Below are 17,629 nucleotides of genomic sequence, written 5' to 3'. Positions count from 1 at the left end.
ATTTACAATTATATCCTGATATGGAGTGATAATATAGATTGATAATCTATTATATTTCTTTCAAACACTTGATGAGCAATGTTCTGCTTTCACAGAACATTGTAAAACACATGTTATGGAGACTAAAAAATCTAGGTTTAAATTTGGGTTTTTCCACTAAACAGATGCATGGGTTTTGGAAAGTTATTTGGCCTTTCTTTGACTAGTTTCTTCTTTTATCAAACACCTAATGTTATCAACCTGAGAGAACTATTGGGAGAATGAGAATTAAAATAAGTTTAACATATACACACTGCTTAGAGTTGTATACAGTCATTGTATTGTAGGTCCTAAAACAAGAACCCTCATTACAAAAAGGATACAAGGATTTAAGTCATATTTTACAAATGGGTTTTAGTAACTCATATGAGCTTTATTTTTTGAAAATGATAATAACAAAACACTGTCACTTCTATCAAATGATGCAAGGAACATCTTATTATTCATTTTGCTTTGGCTGTCAGAAAGTGTGATCTAAATTTAATTCTTTGTTTTGATTCTATTAGTAGTATTATTCTTGGTTTCTTAATGCTATTCTTTCTGTTTTCACTTGAATCCCATTTATGGAAAATGATTATAAAATTTATGGGTACAAGAAATAAATTAAAAAATATAAAGAATTTATATAAAAGAGAATAGTCTTGATGCATTTTACATTCTTGGTATTTGCCTGAAAGAATTTTCAGTGTTTCTTTCTTTTTGTTTTTCTTTTAGGCCCACAGAGAAAACACCTATTGAAATGAGCAAGGTATTGTTAGAAATAATACAAGATAATATTTTACTGATAAAGTACATTATTAAAGTAATGTGATACAATACAAAAATATAAATTAAAATATATATTGTAAAAGGTAAAGTGAAAGAACAGAGAATTTTTTGTTATGTACAGATTTTAACTTGGAAAATGATTAGGAAAGAGGCAATTCTGGATCTCATACACCTCTAAGGGTTTAGAAGTGAGCTGTGATTGGCCACGCTGGAGGCTTGAAAACCAGGCATGGCCAGGTGGGAAAGAAAGCCTGACCAACCTAGCCAGTGGCATACCCAGGATGATGATTGTTGTGCTCTTTCTCTGGACTCAAACAGCAATGAAGAATATGAGTCCCTTAAGACCAAAAGCAGAGAAGAAGCAGGTCAACTCTGTGGTGATCACATCAGAATCTGATATTGAATGTGCCCATAATAAAAAGAAAGGTAAGACAATAAAATAAGCAGTAAAGATGAGATGTTGGAAGGGTTTTCTGACACTGAAGAGCAGCCCACCACCCAGGAGCCTCCAATAATTATTGATGATGATGATGACAACAATAACAAATTGCAGGGACCTAAGCTAATTGAAGAGGATTCCTATGATCAGAGCCAAATTTCTTTTGATAAAGAAGAGGTAGATGAGTTTGCTCTCTCCCAGGGAAACTCACATGATAATGCTGATGAGATGCAGGATTTTGGTAAAAATATTGGTCAACCACCAAATGATCCTGAGGCTAACCTAGAAATTATAGATACAAAGTTGCGAAGTGAAGAGTCCATTCCTGTGGTGGAACAAGGAATGAAAAGAAAGGACAAAACCAAAAATATGTGTGTGACACCTGCTGGTAGTGAAACAAAAAAGCATGGGCCTTTGAAGAAGAAATCCAGTGCAGTAAAAGTTGAAATATGGGAGGCTGAGAAATCTCTGTGCAAAACACCTGAATGTTTCTTGCATGACCTTGAAAAGAATTCATGGAAATAATTTCAAACAAAATAAGGATGAACTGGTTTATAAAATCTACCAACTGTTTAACAGCACCATCTTTGAGCAAAAGCTGAAGAAAATAGAAATCATCTGGAATAAAAAGATGCTGAGAACTTCTGGCTTATGCACCACTAGTGAAACAGGACACCCCAAAAGTGAACACTATTCCAAGATCGAGATTTCTCCACAGACCACCTCCGTGATACTTTGATCCATGAAATATGCCATGCAGCCTCCTGGCTGCCTGATGGTGTCTGAGATTCTCATGGTAATGCATGGAAGTATTATGCAAGAAAATCCATTGTGGTACACCCTGAGCTTCCCAAGTTCACTCGTTGTCATAACTATATGATTAACTACAACATTAATTATGAATGTACTCAGTGCAAATCCAGGGTTGGCCGCTACACCAAATTGTTGAACACTGAATGCTTTATCTTCGCCAGATGCAGAGGGCCTTGGTCATGCTGCCATTAACTGGGAAAGATGGAACCCCCATTGAGCCCCATGTGAGACCATTTGCCAAATACATGCAAAATTGTCAAAAGGTGTTTCAAGAACAGTGAGGATCAGCCATGGGAATATAATGAGAAGGCTCAGCAAAGATTATGTTGCCAGAAAACAAAAGAAGAATCCTTAGAGTATATTCATATAAACTGAATCCTTTACTGATGAAAAGTTTTAGAAAAAAAATCTCTATTACCATGAAGTTATGAATATTAGGTTTAAATACACGTTTTAAGATTCTTGTTATTCAGGATGATTGTTCTTAATCAAGGACTCTATTGGTAGTCATTTTGTCCTTGACCATACCTTGAAACTCTTCTGGATCCATCTTGGGTATTATTTTGAAAGCAGAATTTTAAATTGTAGAATAAAATAGAGAAGAAAAATGATTTTTTGAGAATGGTAGCTTGACATAATAAGAATGATACTGCAAAGAATATAAATTTTAAAAACTGCACTTCACACAGGACCACTGTCAAATGTAACCTGCTAAATCAAATGCTGATGACATTGAGTGATGCTGTCTAGCTGTATAATTGTTCCAAAAATAAAAAAAAGTGTCTGCATCTAAAAAAAAAAAAACAATAACCATTGATAAAGGTTTCCTTTTGACAGAAATCAGTTCTTTGAAAAACTACCTGTGCTTTTTATATAAAAGGTGGATAATTGCCACATTTATGTATTTAGTATGTGATATATAAATTTGGGGTACAGTTTGATATTGGATTATTGTTTTGTAGGTCAAAATTCAAATAAATGCTATGAAAGACCTTGATGAATCACAGTCACCTTTAACAGCCTTACAGGTTTCTGAAGTGGCTTACCCTAATTATAGGTATATTTGGATGCTAGTTGAACAACCAAGCATGCCATGTAAAGGTAGGACCTTTGCATAAAAATGAGGCCTTCTGATGTATACTATAGTATACATCACATAGATGCACACATTGCTTGGCACTGCACTGTAGAACACTGATATGTTACAATATTCTTTTCAGAAATGTGCTTTGCATTAAAACATAATGAGAAGTGTGGTACACTCACAAGTAAACACCTGGATCATTCCCACTGCACTTTTCTTTGTGAATGGCACCCACCTCCTTTTGTTGGCTCTGTTGTTCCCTTGTGCCTTAAGGATTTTTAGGTTATCATTGTCTCTACCTGAATTCTGTAGTAACCTTAGACCTGTTTTTCCTGCCACTGCCCTCTTCAAACTATGCTCTTTTCTGCAACCATGATCATATATTTTTAAAAATTCAATTCTGTTAATGCTTGCCCTGTCCTTAAAACTCAAGTATTACTTCTCTTTGCTATAAGATTGAAGAACTCAAACCTCTAGCTTTATCCTGTGTCTCTCTGTATCCCAAACACTAAGATGTTTCTTCTTGCAGTACAGCTTTTTGTTTTCAAAAGATTTAATGAGGTATTATTGACATAAGGTAAACTGCACATGTAGAAAGTGCACAACTTGACAAGTTTTGACATATGTATTAAACATATGTTTCATCATCAAGATCAAGATAGTCAAGAAATCCTGTAAAAGTCTCCACATGTTCCTTTATGTTCCGTTAATAAAAAACTGCCAAATTATTTTTTGAAATATTTGCACCATTTTTTATGCTTGTCAACATGGATTAACTGGGTGGTAATCATAGTCAGGTAGTGTATGCTTGGAGGAGGTAGGTTACTGGGGGCTCTGTGTTGAGTAGAGCTCTCACTGCTTCCTGGTAGGTGGTCATGTTCTGAACTGCTCTCCTTTGCCATATCTTCTGCCGAGATATTCTGCCTCACCTTGGGCCCAGAGCTATGGAATCAACTGTCTGTGGACTGAGATTTCTTTTTCTTTCTTTTTTTTTTTTTAATTTATTTTTATTGTAAACAAATGGGATACATGTTGTTTCTGTTTGTACATGAAGTAACAGCATACCATTTGCATAATCATACATTTACATAGGGTAATGATGTTTGATTCATCCCGCTATTTTTCCCCTCCCCCCCACCCCTCCCACCTCTCTTTTCCCTCTACACAGTCCCTCCTTCCTCCATTCTTGCCCCCCTCCCACCCCCCATTATGTGTCATTATCCGCTTATCAGTAAGATCATTCCTCTTTTGGATAGTGAAGCTTAAAGTTCAAGTATCTTTCTGACCTGGGCATATTCATTCTTGACTAGAGAACATTTTGTAACATGAAAGGAACCACAAAGATCACAAGATTTGTCCTAAATTTCCATCCATAGTCAGGGAGCAACTGGTTCCACAGAATAAATGTAGAGGATAGTGGAAGACGTGAATTATGTGGCTTTATGTCATGTTCCCATGGGCCGTTGTTTGATCAATGTAACAGGGAGGCGAGGGTTTCAGAAGTGAAATCACACCATTCTGCTATCTTCTTGCAAGATTCAGTAGAAAATAAATTTCCTTGAGAATGTTTCTGAGTCAGTTAAATTTCCTAAGAGAGGCCAGAGTCATAAACCATCAAAACCCAAAGAAACATTCTATAAAGCACCACCAAAAAAAAAAAAAAAAAAGATTAAATATTTTGTCTTCAATGTCTGAGGTTCTGTCTTCCAGGTGTTCTATCCTATTGGTTATGCTTTCTATGGAGTTTTTAACTTGGTTTATTGTTTCCTTCATTTCAAGGATTTCTGTTTGTTTTTTTTTTTTCAGTATCTCTAACTCTTTATTGAAATGATCTCTTGCTTCCCGTATTTGCTCTTTTAACTGTTGATTGGTGTAATCATTTAATGCCTGCATTTGCTCTTTCATCTCCCCTTCAATGCCTGCATTTGCTCTTTCATCTCCTCATTTGCTTCCCTGATTGTTTTAATTATGTATATTCTGAACTCCCTTTCTGACATTTCTTCTGCTGTGCTGTCATTGGGTTTTATTGATATAGTATCTAGGTTTGTTTGGGACATTTTCTTCCCTTGTTTTCTCATATTCGTCAGATGTCAATGGGACTCTGAGATATTGAAGATTTCCTCTATTGGCTTATAGTGTCCAGGTAGATTTCCAGTGTATCACCTCCCAGCCTTCAGTAGCCTGAAGTCTTGGAGGAACTTGATAATACTGTGCTTCCGAAGAAAGCTGCCCCTAACCTGCTACTGGTTCCAGGGCTTGGAGCTGGCTCTGTGTGAAAAGGCTCTCATTGGGGGGCCTGCTCCGAGAAGCTGGCCGTGTGGGAGGAGCCAACCACTGGAGTGAGCAGGGCTACCTGGGAAAGACTCTAGCTGCCCTGCCCTGCTCTGATAAGCCACCCCTATCCGGGCCTGCCACCCAGGCCGAGCTTCACCCGGTGGGGAAGACTCACCCCGTGGCTCTATTTCAGTCCGAGTCTCTCAATGCCTCGCCTTCTTGAATCCTGGGTTCTGGAGCGACAGGAGATGCAGTCACCCTCTAGTCCGCCATCTTGGATCACCCCATGGAAAGAGCCCATGGCTGGAGCGGGCAGGGCTGCCTGGAGAAGTCTCTGGCTGCCCTGCCCTGGTCCCAGAGGCTGCCTGTGGGTCAGAGCTCTCCACTGACTGGGGGACTTGTGGCTGGCTCTGTGTAGAAAGGCTCTCACTGAGCAGTCTGCTCTGAGAAGCAAGCCTTGAAAGGCGCCTCCTGCCGGAGGGAGCCGGGCTGCTTGGGGAAGTCCCTGGCTGCCCTGTCCTGGTCCCTGAAGCTGCCTGCGGGCCGGAGCTCGCCGCACTGGCTCCGGGACTTGGAGCTGGTTCTGTGTAGAAAGGCTCTCATGGGGAGGGGGGCCTGCTCTGAGAAGCTGGAGAAACTGGAGAAGCTGGCCGTGTAGGAGGAGCCAACCACCGGAGTGAGCAGGGCTACCTGGGAAAGACTCTAGCTGCCCTGCCCTACTCTGATAAGCCGCCCCTATCTGGGCCTGCCGCCCAGGCCAAGCTTCACCTGGTGGGGGAGACTCATCCCGTGGCTCTATTTTAGTCCCAGTCTCTCAATGCCTCCCCTTCTTGAATCCTGGGTTCTGGAGGGACAGGAGATGCAGTCACCCTCTAGTCCGCCATCTTGGATCACCTCATGACCTCATTTTAAGCTTAACTCTGTAAAGCCTGTATTTCCAAATAAGACCACAGTTAGAGAATCCAGAGGCTAGGACTTCAACATAAATTTTTGTTGAGTCACAATTCAACTCTTAATAATAATCCCGAATGATTAGCCCATGAGGATTCTAGGGATGAAATAAGAGAAATAACATAAGAACATACCTTGAAGGCAGCTCCTGCTAAACAAAGAACTTAGATATGATCTAACTCAAAAAAACTGGGATATACTTAGGACAGGAGTGATATGATCAGATGTAGTTTTAAGAAAATTTATCTATTCATTTATATCCTTGTTTTGCTTTCTCCAGACTTAAAGCCCAAGAGGATTTGAAAGGTTACATGCTATCCTCTGTTGCCCAGGGAAGGTAGAAGAAGCTTGAGGGAGCTACATTTAACTAAGACCATGCTTGATGGGAGGTTTCCCCCAAAGTAAGAATAGAGTGATTTCAAAAGAGAAATCGGGGGGGGGCCAAGATGGCGGACTAGAGGGCGGCTCCATTTCATGTTGCTCCAGGACGCAAGATTCAAAAGAAGAGATAGTGAGAGACTTGGGACCAACTCAAAGCCGCTGGGTGAGTCTCTCCCATTGGGGAGGCGTCCTGGATGGGGCAGTAGCCCCAGAACGCAGGGAACTTTGTGAAGTTGAGTTGCTCGGCGAGACGCCCCTCCCCAAGCTGAAGCAGTAAACACGGACCACTGGGATCATCGTAGAGGAGGCGGCTCAGCACAGCGCTTGGACTCGGAGCAACCACTGGGGCTCCGGGCGGTTGCCTGAGGAGGAGCTGCGTGACAAGCTGTTTAGACCCAGAACAACTGCTTCTGAACACCAGGGGGTTGTCCGGAGGAAAAGGAGAAGCCCGGTGGGTCGCTTGGTCTAGGAGTGACTGCATCAGAGTCACAGGCAGTTGCCAGAGGAGGAGCTGCATGGCGAGCTGTTTGAACTCAGAGCGAGCGCTCCTGAACACCGGGAGGTTGCCCAGAGGAAGAAGAGGAGCACGGTGGGTCGCTTGGTCTAGGAGTGACTGCATCAGAGCCACAGGCGGTTGCCAGAGGAGGAGGCGAGTGGTGAGTTGATTGGACTAAAAGCGACCGCTCCTGAACACCGGTGACCTGCCTGGAGGAGGAGCGTGGTGAGTCACCTGGTCTTGGAGCCACCGCTCCTGAACACCCGGGGGGCTACCCCAAGGAGGAGGAGGAGGAACAGGGCGGGTCACTTGGACTTGGAGTGACTGCCTAGGGCTACGGGAGGTTGGCGGGAGGAGGAGACCAAAGTGAGTTGCTTGACTCCTAGTGACTGTGACAGAAACCTGGGCAGCTGTTCAGAGGAGGAGGTGTGCGGGGGTCTCTGGGTCTTGGAGCTATTGTACGGGGCTCCAGGTGGTGGTTCAGAGGAGGTATCGCATAGCCAAGTGATTGGTGCAGAGCAGGGTCCCAGGAGCTAGGTGGCTTCTTGCTGGAAGAGCCGCACAGAGACACGCCTAGGGGCAGAGCGAAGTTTCCAGGGCTGCGGGCAGATTCTCTGGGAGAGGCAGCCTAAGGAGACTCGCCTGCGAAGGGTGAGGCTCCCAGGCCCAGGACGTAGGTCCAGGTCCCTGGGATCATTGCAGAGGAAGACAGCCCAGCCCAGGCGGTAGTTGTAGATTGAGGGGAACCTCTAGGAGGGGAACTGACCAGCGAGACGTCCCCGCTGAGTGAGTCTTCCCGGCCGGGGGAGGTTTTCCCACAGGGACGGTAAAACCAGAGACACAGGCACAAACAGGCCTTGCCTCAGCCCTCAGTCTAGTTCCCCATTGGATGACCATTGGTCAACAAGTGGAGGCACCTCTGCCCACTAGCAGGGAATATACGCCACCTGAGGGTCACCACCCCTAGAGAGGCAGCTTCTTCGTGGAGCTCTGCATTATCAACTTTCCTCCAAGACTTCAGGCTAACTGAAGGATAAGAGGGGATATACTAGCAATCTTCAGGGACATTATAAGTCGATAGAGGAAATCTGCAATATCTTAATGACCCACTGATTCCTGAACAATATGAGAAAACAAGGGAAGAAAATGCCCTAAACAAATCTAGATGTTACATCAATAAAATCCAACGACAGCATGGCAGAAGAAATGACAGAAAGGGAGTTCAGAATGTACATAATTAAAATGATTAGGGAAGCAAACGATGAGATGAAAGAGCAAATGCAGGCATTGAATGATCGCACCAATCGACAGTTAACAGAGCAAATTCAGGAAGCAAAAGATCATTTCAATAAAGAGTTAGAGATATTGAAAAAAAAACAAACAGAAATCCTTGAAATGAAGGAAACAATAAACCAAATTAAGAACTCCATAGAAAGCATAACCAATAGGATAGAACAGCTGGAAGACAGAACTTCAGATATTGAAGACAAATATTTAACCTTGAAAACAAAGTTGAACAAACAGAGAAGATGGTAAGAAATCATGAACAGAATCTCCAAGAACTATGGGATATCATGAAAAGGCCAAATTTGAGAATTATTGGGATTGAGGAAGGCTTAGAGAAACAAACCAAAGGAATGAACAATGTATTTGAAGAAATAATATCAGAAAATTTCCCAAATCTGAAGAATGAAATGGAAAATCAAGTCCAAGAGGCTTATAGGACTCCAAATACACAAAATTACAACAGACCCACACCAAGGCACATTATAATGAAAATACCTAACATACAAAATAAGACAGAATTTTAAAGGCTGTGAGAGAAAAGAACCAAATTACATTCAGGGGGAAGCCAATACGGATATCAGCAGATTTTTCAATCCAGACCCTAAAGCTAGAAGGGCCTGGAACAACATTTTTCAAGCTCTGAAAGAAAATGGATGCCAACCAAGAATCTTATACCCAGCAAAACTTACCTTCAAATTTGACGATGAAATAAAATCATTCCATGATAAACAAAAGCTAAAAGAATTTACAAAAAGAAAGCCAGCATTACAGAACATTCTCAGCAAAATATTTCATGAGGAAGAGATAAAAAACAAAGAAGCAAATCAGCAAAGGGAGGAATTATCCTAAAGGAACTGTCAAATAAAGGAGGAACCAAGATGTGTCAAAAATTTTAAATATGAACCAAATGACCGGGAGTACAAATCATATCTCAATAATAACCCTGAATGTTAATGGCCTGAATTCATCAATCAAAAGACATAGACTGGCAGATTGGATTAAAAAGAAAGATCCAACAATATGTTGCCTGCAAGAGACTCACCTCATAGAAAGAGATACCCATAGACAAAAGGTGAAAGGATGGGGAAAAACATACAATGCACATGGACTCAGCAAAAAAGCTGGAGTATCCATCCTCATTTCAGATAATGTGGACATCAAGCCAATGTTAGTCAGAAGGGATAAAGAAGGACATTTCATACTGCTTAAGGGAATCATAAATCAGCAAGACATAACAATCATAAACATCTATGCCCCAAACAGTGGCTCATCCATGTATGTTAAACAAATCCTTCTCAATTTTAGAAACCAAATAGACCGTAACACAATAATACTAGGTGATTTTAACACGCCTCTTTCACCACTGGACAGATCTTCCAAACAAAAATTGAACAAAGAAATCATAGATCTCAATAACACAATCAATAATTTAGACTTAACAGACATTTATAGAATATACCATCCAACCAAGAGCGAATACACTTTCTTCTCAGCAGCACATGGATCCTTCTCTAAAATAGACCATATATTATGCCACAAAGCTAATGTCAGCAAATACAAGAAGATAGAGACACTGCCTTGTATTCTATCAGATCATAATGGATTGAAGTTAGAAATAAATGAAAGAGTAAAAAACAGAAACTACTCCAACACCTGGAGATTAAACAATATGCTACTATATGATGAATGGATAACAGAAGATATTAGGAAGGAAATTAAAAATTCTTAGAGGTATATGAGAACAAAGAAACATCATATCAAAATCTCTGGGACACTATGAAAGCAGTACTTAGAGGAAGATTTATTTCATGGAGTGCATTTAATAAAAGAAGTAAAACTCAAAAAATAAATGACCTAACACTACAGCTCAAAGCCCTAGAAAAAGAAGAACAGACCAACACCAAAAGTAGTAGAAGACAGGAAATAGTTAAACTGAGAGCTGAAATCAACGAAATTGAAACGAAAGAAACAATACAAAAAATTGACAAAATAAATAGTTGGTTCTTCGAAAAAATAAACAAAATTGATAAACCTTTAGCCACACTAACAAAGAGAAGACGAGAGAAAACCCAAATCACTAAAATTCAGAATGAACAAGGAAATATCACAACAGACACGACTGAAATACAAAACATAATTAGAAGCTATTTTGAAAACCTATACTCCAACAAAATAGAAAATTTTGAAGACATCAACAGGTTTCTAGAGACATATGAATTGCCTAAACTGAACGAGGAGGACATACACAATTTAAACAGACCAATTTCAAGTAATGAAATAGAAGAAGTCATCAAAAGCCTACCAACAAAGAAAAGTCCAGGACCTGATGGGTTCTCAGCCGAGTTCTACAAAACCTTTAAAGAAGAGCTCATTCCAATACTTCTCAAAGTATTCCAGAAAATAGAAGAGGAGGGAACTCTCCCAAACTCATTCTATGAAGCCAATATTACCCTGATTCCTAAACCAGACAGAGACACATCAAGGAAAGAAAATTTCAGACCAATATCCTTAATGAACATCGACGCAAAAATTCTTAACAAAATTTTAGCAAATCGCATACAAAAACATATTAAAAAGATAGTGCACCATGATCAAGTGGGTTTCATCCCAGGGATGCAAGGTTGGTTCAACATCAGGAAATCAATAAATGTCATTCACCATATCAATAGACTTAAAGTCAAGAATCACATGATTATTTCAATAGATGCAGAAAAAGCATTTGATAAAATACAGCACCCCTTCATGCTCAAAACACTAGAAAAAATAGGGATAGTGGGAACATTCCTTAACATTGTAAAGGCCATCTACGCTAAACCCATGGCTAATATCATTCTAAATGGTGAAAAACTGAAAGCATTCCCTCTAAAAACTGGAACAAGGCAGGGATGCCCTCTTTCACCACTTCTATTCAATATCGTCCTTGAAACTCTAGCCAGAGCAATTAGACAGACCAAAGAAATTAAAGGGATACGAATAGGAAAAGAAGAACTCAAATTATCCCTATTTGCTGATGATATGATTGTATACTTAGAGGAACCAGGAAATTCCACCAGAAAACTTTTAGAACTCATAAGTGAATTCAGTAAAGTAGCGGGATATAAGATCAATGCACATAAATCTAAGGCCTTTTTATACATAAGCGATGAATCTTCAGAAAGAGAAATTAGGAAAACTACCCCATTCACAATAGCTTCGAAAAAAATAAAATATTTGGGAATCAATCTCACAAAAGACGTGAAAGACCTCTACAATGAGAACTACAGAGCACTAAAGAAAGAAATTCAAGAAAACCTTAGAAGATGGAAAGATCTCCCATGTTCTTGGATAGGAAGAATTAATATTGTCAAAATGGCCATACTACCAAAAGTGCTATACAGATTCAATGCAATTCCAATTAAAATCCCAATGATGTACCTTACAGAAATAGAGCAAGCAATTATGAAATTCATCTGGAAGAGTAAAAAACCCAGAATAGCTAAAGCAATCCTTGGCAGAAAGAGTGAAGCAGGGGGTATGGCAATACCCGATCTTCAACTCTACTACAAAGCAATAATAACAAAAACGGCATGGTATTGGTACCAAAATAGAAAGGCGGATCAATGGTACAGAATAGAGGACACGGACACAAACCCAAAGAAATACAATTTTCTCATACTAGACAAAGGGGCCAAAAATATGCAATGGAGAAAAGATAGCCTATTCAACAAATGGTGCTGGGAGAATTGGAAATCCATATGCAACAGAATGAAACTAAACCCATATCTCTCACCATGCACGAAACTAAACTCAAAATGGATTAAGGACCTCGGAATCAGACCAGAGACCTTGCATCTTATAGAAGAAAAAGTAGGTCCAGAGCTTCAACATGTCGGCTTAGGACCAGACTTCCTCAACAGGACTCCCATAGCACAAGAAATAAAAGCAGGAATTAATAACTGGGATAGATTCAAACTAAAAAGTTTTCTCTCAGCAAAGGAAACTATCAGCAATGTGAAGAAAGAGCCTACAGAGTGGGAGAAAATCTTTGCCAATCATACTTCAGATAAAGCACTAATCTCCAGAATCTATAAAGAACTCAAAAAACTCTACACCAAGAATGCAAATAATCCAATCGACAAATGGGCTAAGGAAATGAATAGACACTTCACAGAAGAAGATCTACAAGCAATCAACAAACATATGGAAAAATGTTCAACATCTCTCGTAATAAGAGAAATGCAAATCAAAACCACCCTAAGATTCCATCTCACCCCAATCAGAATGGCGATTATCAAGAATACAAGCAACAACAGGTGTTGGCAAGGATGTGGGGAGAAAGGTACACTCATACATTGCCGGTGGGGCTGCAAATTAGTGCAGTCACTCTGTAAAGCAGTATGGAGACTCCTTAGAAAACTTGGAATGGAACCACCATTTGACCCAGCTATCCCACTCCTTGGCCTATACCCAAAGGACTTAAAATCAGCATATTACAGAGATACAGCCACATCAATGTTCATAGCTGCTCAGTTCACAATAGCCAGATTGTGGAACCAACCTAGATGTCCTTCAATTGATGAATGGATAAAGAAAATGTGGTATATATATACAATGGAATATTACTCAGTCATAAAGAATGATAAAATTATGGCATTTGCAGGCAAATGGATGAAACTGGAGAATATCATGCTAAGTGAGATAAGCCAATCTCAAAAAACCAAAGGAAGAATGATATCGCTAATAAGTGGATGATGACACATAATGGGGGGTGGGAGGGGTTAGTGTTGGGGTTGGAGTTGGGTTTAGGGAGGGGGGCAGGAATGGAGGAAGGAAGGACTGTATAGAGGGAGGGGAGGGGTGGGAGGGGTGGGGGTGAAGGGAAAAATGGCAGAATGAATCAAACAACATTACCCTATGTAAATTTATGATTACACAAATGGTATGCCTTTACGCCATGTACAGACAGAGAAACAACATGTATCCCAGTTGTTTACAATAAAAAAAAGAGAGAAATCAGATACTAAACAAAAACAAAAGCAAAACACAATGAAATGAGAAACAAACAAAAATCCAAGAGTAAAGGTATTAATACAAACTGATTATTAGAATAGAGTTTATATTAATCATAATAAAATTCAATCCATGCTACAACAATGTGTCAATGTAATGGGATCTGCATGCTTTAGTCACTTACACAAAATATATGCAAAACTTATCAGCTTTTAAGTCAACCACTGTTTTATTATATCTTGTGATTTGGGGCAGGGCTCTGCTCTTGATAACATCAGCTAAGTTAGTTTGTATTTAGCTGGTATTAGGCTGATCTGCTGCAACCAAAGGGGTGTATTACATTCTCTTCACTTAAGGGGAATGACTGGAAGGTCAGAATCATTGGGACTGTGAACTAGAGTATACCGTGGTGTCTACTGCACCAGTGGTCTCAGAATAGTTTCAATTCTTATGTGATGGATCAGAGCTATCAGAGAGAAGTTTCTAAAAAGCCAGAGAAAGTTGTAAGCCTTCTTATTATGTGTACTCAGAAGCTTAGAATGTAAAATTCTACCAGTTAAACACATTACTAAGGCTACCCTAGACTTGAGGGGAAAGAAGTTGGTTTTCATTTCTCAATGGGAAGCATAGCAAAGACTTTGAAGTTGTTTTTAATTTATGAAAGTTAAATATGAGGACAACTGTTACTAAAAATTCTACAGGAAACTGTTATAAAGTTTCTAACTTATTTAACATATTCTCAGGCAGGCAAACATTGAAAATCTAATGAAGTACTTAGCAATAGTTATATTTTATAGTGTTGTACAGAGATGCTATCTAACTAAAACTAAATCTGTGTTTGGGAAAACATTACTCACAGTTCAAAATTTTGGCAATTTTAAATTAATAATGTTCATTCATTCAGCATTTTGTGAATGCTGGCATGTGAAGTTCAAAAGATTAGCAAAAAATATCTGACTCAAGGGAATTACAAGAATGACAAAGATGAACACATATGTACAAATATTGGAAACAATTTTTTTTTTTAGTTTGATCAGGTGAGACTTTGAAAGATTGTTCTTCTATTTTAAGAATTGTTATTTGACCTACTCTTTCAAAATTTTCCTATCTTGTAGAATAAATTTGAACTTCATTTCATGATGTTGGGATTTGATTTGGGTTATTTAATTTAGCCATATATTCTAATGAAGTAAAATTTAGGCATTCACTTTAGCCAGAGTTCCAATATAGTATTTTTTTAACTTTAAAATTCTATTTACTCTCCTCCATTGAGGATAAACTAGTTGCAATTCAGGTTATTCATTTAATTCATGTTAGACCATATATTGAGCTGTATTAAACCTATAAACTATTATAAATTCAGGACACCTACAAGATTAGAATTTGAAGTAGTTGATAGTAATGCATCTGAATATATACTATACAGAAATGCTTAATGGTATTATAAGGAAAGCTATAAATGCCATAATAAAAAGAAACTAGTTTCAGGTCTCACTTTACCTGAAAAAGAGAACAAATACGTCCTTCTCTGTTGTTACCTTTAACAGACTATAGGTCATTGTGTACAGTCTCATAAAGGATTTAGATCTGCAAACAATAGAAATCATTTTCCTCATCATGATTAATTTGGAGAAAATAAAAGTTGCTTTCATATTTTTGATACACACACACACACACACACACACACACACACACACAATCAAATATCTGTATTTTATTGAATAGAATGCAGTGGATTGCTCTTTCCAGGCATCTTTCCTTTGGTTCCAGGGTCACAGGTTGGAAGGGTTTGGGAGAGGCACCAAAGCATGATAGAGTCACAAAGAAAGCAGACACACTTTGATTTGACAATGAGACTCTTTTCAAATGAACTAATTTTAAATATTGAGTAGAACCAATTTATAAGGTCCTTTCCTGCAGTAGACATGTTTGATGAAAATCAGAACAGTGGAACTAAGGCAGTAGATGCAGAAGCAGGGGTGAAAATCATAATGGAGAAAAACATGAGTATTCAGAGCGAGTTTGGGGAAGGCTCTGGATTTGGGGATGGGAGACACAGACAAACATGCACAGATGTCTCATTCCACAGTTCTGATTCCATCATTCTCAACAGGTTCCTAAGTTTCTGAGTAGCATCTGAGTTCAGGAACCTGTGCCATATTAGGTGGGTCCAACCAATTAGAATAAAGATTCTAGAACCCAGAGTAAGAAACCAGTTCAGTGATCATGAGATAGAAAAGTATAGACAGTGGAGAGTTGGGAAAGGGCAGTAAAGGTCAACAAGAGGACAAGCAGGACAGCCATTTCAGCATGCCCTGACATGTTATGAGACAGTTCCTGTTTCTCAGAAAGGGCATAAGTCTGCATCATTCAGAAAGCAATAGCATAATCCATAATTCATAATATGGTCATGCCCACTGTGGGACAATTGAAATATCAAAAAAGAGGAGTTTTTCAATTTATCCTTACTTGCCATATTGGAAAATACTTACCATGAAAATGAGATGGATTGGCTAACAGAATTAGCAAATATTTCCCTGAGTTCAGTGCAGTGCTCATTCTACAAAGATCATCCCCCATACACATCCTAGCTAAAAGCAAAAGTTTACATTCCCATGCATACCCTCCACCAGAGTCCTCTTCTTCAAAGAGTGAGCCAACTTTCCCTCACCACCACTGGAAGGAGGAAACCCCAATAAGACATGAAAGGGCAAATAGAGGGTCAGAATCTGGCATTTTCTGCATGTCCTTCCTCTCAGATGATGATGATTTGGGATGGTTAAATTCCTGACCTTCAATTGTTTGGCACTGTTTTTTGAAAGGCACAAGACTGCTTTCATAAAGGAAGCAATAAGGAATGGCAAGATGTTGAAGATTTTCCTAGAGTGTAAGGTTGTTATAATGAGAAGGAACTCCAAATGGGCACTCAAAAGGGTTAAAGTTCTGATGGTCTAAAGTTGTTATCACGTGAAGGAAGTGTACCTTTTGGTAAGTCTGTATACTGAAGTTGACTTTTGATCCTGGTACAGTAGAAGATGTCTTACTTGCCATAAACTGTAAGCTGAACCACCCTTTCTATGTTAAAAATAAAGATTGGTGATATTTTATCCAAGCTTGACTGTGGTATAGCATGGTATTCCATGTTGTAAAATTCATATTGGTGATGTATGCCTATCTGCTGAACACATTGATGCCATTAATTTTGGTGATTCAGTTGTTTTTGATACATTTAACATATATGACTTCACACCTATGTATTCTTCTGCAGTTAATGTGTTAAGTACCATGGCTCAACAGTGTCATGCATCTTTGTCTTGTGGAGGGCCTGGTAGTCAAAATTTTGCAGGATCTGGATTCAGTAAAGACAGTGGCTCACTTGGATCATCACAGCTCTCTTCCAATTCTTTGTATGCTAAAGCTGTCAAAACACACAGCTCAGGACCTGTGAGTGCCACCTCTAATAAGTGCAAGAGACCAATAAATGCCTTCATGCTTTTTGCCAAAAAATACCAAGTTCAATATACTCAGATGTATCCAGGGAAAGATAACAGAGAGTCATAAGTGTGATCCTTGGTGACAGGTGGAAGAAAATGAAGAATGAAGAGAGAAGGACGTATACATTAGAAGCAAAGGCTTTGGCTGAAGAACAAGAATGTTTAAATACTGACTGTTGGAAAAGGAAAAGAACCAATTCACGCTCACAACATTAAACCAGAATGCTTATGTTCTTAAATCTATAGTTACATAAATATTGACTCTTGATGAAAAGTTAAGAAGATTCAGTTCCCACCATTTGTTCTGAATTCATGTGACTACAAGATACTGATAGCATTGAGTCTTGAAATGATTTAATAATATGAGTGTAAATTTTCCCCACATGCTCACCAGCATTTATTGTTACTTGTGTTCTTTTTTAATTTTTTTATTTGTTATTATTATTTGTACATGACAGTAGAATGCATTTATAACTTTAGATAGATCATACATAAATGGAGTATAAGCTCTCATTTTTCTGATTATACATAGTGCAGGATCACATCAGTTTTGCAGTCATACAGGTACATAAGGTAATAATGTCTGTTTCACTCTACTGTCATTCCTTCTCCCA

The 17,629-nt window shown here is 39.0% G+C and overlaps 1 pseudogene; it reads left to right on the top strand.

Moving 5' to 3' along the window:
• Positions 1–1,264: 1,264 nt before the first annotated feature.
• Positions 1,265–17,231, top strand: LOC124985623 (HMG box-containing protein 1-like; annotated as a pseudogene).
• The last annotated feature ends 398 nt before the right edge of the window (positions 17,232–17,629 follow it).

This window comes from Sciurus carolinensis, chromosome 5 (assembly GCF_902686445.1).
Source record: "Sciurus carolinensis chromosome 5, mSciCar1.2, whole genome shotgun sequence".
Classification (NCBI taxonomy): Eukaryota; Metazoa; Chordata; class Mammalia; order Rodentia; family Sciuridae; genus Sciurus; species Sciurus carolinensis.
The sequence above is the reverse complement of the archived record's forward strand: the minus strand, read 5'-3'. Positions and strand labels throughout refer to the sequence as shown.